At 51.1% G+C, this 3,708-nt stretch overlaps 1 pseudogene; it reads left to right on the forward strand.

Moving 5' to 3' along the window:
* Window positions 1-1,214: 1,214 nt before the first annotated feature.
* On the forward strand, window positions 1,215-1,816 carry LOC150017917 (large ribosomal subunit protein uL6 pseudogene; annotated as a pseudogene).
* Window positions 1,817-3,708: the final 1,892 nt, after the last annotated feature.

The following is a 3,708-nucleotide window of genomic DNA, read 5'->3' on the forward strand; positions in this document are numbered from 1 at the left end:
GGCAGAGCTGGGATTTGAATCCAGGGCCCCAAAGTAAGCTGGCACTTATTAAGAAGCCCATGCTCTGCAATAGTGAGGTTTGCAATTTTCCAAAGATGGCTGCATCTTGCTGCCCTCCTCCAGCCAAGCTGGGCAGGTATCCTGGCCACAATTGTTGGCCTCCCTGGGCCTGAGCCCTCCTAGGTTTGCTTGGAGACATCATGGAAGGGAGCGTATGAGGTAGTGACAGTATAGAGTGAGGACCAGCGAGGAAGGCAGTGACCTGGACGGATACCGTCAGCTGGAGGGTCTGGGGGAGGTGGCTGTCAACTGTGCAGCACCCCTCCCCTCTTGCCTTCAGGGTGGGTCAGCAGCCTCTCTGAGGCTCCAGTCTGGCCTAGCCTCCCGACCCTCAGGCCACAATGGCTTCTGAATGGTCCAGGGTGGAGCCCATCCATGAACTTTTCCCACTTGGGCAGCCACAGCTAGATGCACTCTGGCTGGGTTTAAGGTGTGTGTGGGGGGGAGGGGGGACAGGCTGGAGACAGTGGGAAAAGTGGAGAGAGACCCTTTGATTTTGGAATTAAATGTGCAGAAACAATGGACATAATGGCTCAGGAATTGGCAACTGAGACACTGCTTTAATTTCACTTACTTTTTAAATGAGTAATACACTCCCGTGGGTTAAGAAAAGGGTATGTAGCATGGGAAGTCTTGTCCAGCCTCCGTGTCCAGCAGTGTGGCTCCTGTTCTCAGAGGCAGCTGTGGTTTGTGTGTGTGTATCTGTCTGGATATAACTGAAATGTGCACGGGCTGGAACATATAGACTACATTTTAAAATATGCATTTCATACAACCTGGAAAAATGCTGTTTTTCACGTCACTCTTTAACAGTGTATGTTGGTGATATATATTAATTCATAAAGAGCTTTCTTAGTCTTTAATTATGGCTGGGTAATATTCCACTCTATGGATGTACCATCATTTTTTAAAGTGAAATAAAATTTACCTATGGCAAAATGCATAAGTCTTCAGTGGGCAGCACAATGAATGTGTGTGTATGTATATACCCATGTGAACACCCAAATAGAGAACTTTCCATTACCCCGGAAAATTCCCTTGCACCCCTTCCCAGTCAATAGCCCCATCAAGAAGTTACCATTATTCTGATTTCTATAACCTCATCTCAGTTTTCTTATATTTAAAGTGGGGGTAATCTCATGGTCCCCTCTACTGTGAGGATGAAGTCCATTCGCAGTAATCAGACTGCTGACATTCCAGAAAATGTCGACATTCCAGAAAATGTCAACCTCACTCTGAAGGGACACACAGTCACTGTGAAGGGCCCCAGAGGCACCCTGTGGAGGGACTTCAATCACATCAATATAGAACTCAGTCTCCTTGGAAAGAAAAACAAGAGGCTCCTGGCTGACAAATGGTGGGGAAATAGAAAGGAACTGGCTACCATGCGCACTACCTGCAGTTACATACAGAGCATGATCGAGGGTGTCACACTGGGCTCCCGTCACAGATGAGTCCTGTGTACGCTCACTTCCCCATCAATGTCATTATTCAGGAGAATGGTTCTCTTGTTGAAATCAGACATTTCTTGGGTGAAAAACATATCTGCGGGGTTTGGATGAGGTCAGGCATTACTTGTTCAGTATCTCAAGCCTGGAAAGATGAGTTAATTCTTGAAGGAAATGACATTGAACTTTTACCCAGCTCAGCTGCTTTGATTCAGCAAGCCACAACAGTTAAAAACGAGGATATCAGAAACGTTTGGGATGGTATCTGTGTTTCTGAAAGAGGAATGGTTCAGCAGGTTGATGAATAAGATCTAAGTTGTCCAGCTACAGAAACAGCGAGATGTCAGATGATTCTTCAGTCTTACTTGTGATGTTTTATTAAAGATGCGATAAAAGCTATGTATTGATAAACATGAAATAAAATAGTGGTAATGTTGGAACTGACTCGCTTGGTTGTTGTGAGGATAACACAAGCACCTAGCACAGTGCCTGGCGCATAGTAATTTTCTGACAAAGGATGGACATCAGGATTTTTACAAATAAGTCCCTGGTTGGTGTTCTTTCTCTGTCTTTTCCTGGGCTCTCCAGTTACCTCCAGATTCTCTCTCTCTCTCTCTCTCTCTCTCACACACACACATACACACACACACACACACACACACACACACACACTCACTCACTCTCACTCACCGTCTAGCCATGGAGATACACCAAGAGGATCATTGTGCAAAGCACATGAATGGCCCCATTGTTCCTGGGCTGAGTTCCCAGAGCCAGCCGGTGCGGCATTGACCAGGGCTGGGCTGTCCAGTGGGAGGTGCCCATGGGCCCCTGACCAAGGGCTGACCATACCTGGCAGCATACCCACTTTCCCTCTTTCCCCAGAAGAAGGCAGGGAAGAGCCCCAGTTTGGCCTGGGGCTGGGCAGGGGGAGCCAAGGGGATACCTGCTCTTCTCCACACAGTCTCCTGGCTCCTGAGTGCCAGGGGCTGGGGTCCTGCAGATGCTGCACTCGGAGCTGGCACGCGGAGCCGAGAGGCCAGTGGCAGAGGAGGAATGAAAACCAGGAGAGAAAAGGGAAGGGATGTGGACATTGAATGATGACTTATGCCGTCTCCCCACTTGGGGTGAATGAGTGTGGGGTCTGATGGAGGAACCGGCTGGTAGGGATCCACCTGGAAGCAGACCTTCCCGCCAGGTTGCTCCCACCTCAGGGCCTTACCCAGGAGGCAGGCCTGTGGTGATCTCTGGGCTGGAAGGAACCCCCAGTGCAGGGCTTCTGGGTACTGGCATGAAAGGTGACCGCAGGCCTCCTGAGCTCCTCCAGGATCCCTCAGGGGTGAAGCCTGGGGACGGCCACCTACATCCCGACCTTATGCCTTCTGATGCCTAGAGCAGCACCCATTCTCACACTGCTTGTCACCATCTTCCAACAGGGAATGTGCCAGAAGGCCTTCCCACCTTTTCAGCTCCAACCAGGGTTGGGGAAGGGGTTGCCTTGGAGCCCAAGATGAGGTGATCTTCCGTGAGTAAGAGGTTGTGAGGGAGGTGGGATGAGGGCAGGTGAGGGCCAGAGGCAGAACAGGGAGAGGTTTGCCTGGAGGCAGCTGAGGGGATGGGGGGCAGGGTGCAATGGTTTACCAGACAAGGATCCAGACTTCCTGGGGGCTCGAGTTCTTCCTGTCTTTGTTTAGAGAGACCAGACTGGAGTTCCTGGCTGCTCCAAGGAGCCCATGTTCTTAGAGTCTGGGCTGGAGCCCTGGTGGCCTTCCGTAGACCCAGGACTCGCCATCAGTTGCTTCCCGGGCCCAGGCACTGTCCCTCCTTCTCTATTGCTGCCAGGTTGGGCACCTGTCCCATGGAGCCTGGGTCTCTATCTGCCCCTTGCCAGATTCTCAGCTGGCCCATGCACCCTGGTTTGAACTGTCCGATCCAGTGGCTGAGGCTTCTGTGGGCAGGAGCAGAGGAGGGAGCCCAGCCCTGCCAGGAGCCTATTTTCTCTGGTCCAACCTCCCTTGCCATGGAAACAGCCCTAGGGAGGCCTGGGAATTACCCAGGATGGGAGTTTTAATTGCAGCCCACGATTCTATTCTGTCCGCCCCCAACTCCCACCACCTCCCCAGCCCCAGGGCCTGTGAGTTCTTTAGTGTACCTTATTTTTAGATCAGACACAGGGCCTGTGGCTATCTTAGTTCTTGTT

This window comes from Furipterus horrens, unplaced genomic scaffold, assembly GCF_987537825.1.
Source record: "Furipterus horrens unplaced genomic scaffold, mFurHor1.1.pri manual_scaffold_2, whole genome shotgun sequence".
NCBI classification, from domain to species: domain Eukaryota; kingdom Metazoa; phylum Chordata; class Mammalia; order Chiroptera; family Furipteridae; genus Furipterus; species Furipterus horrens.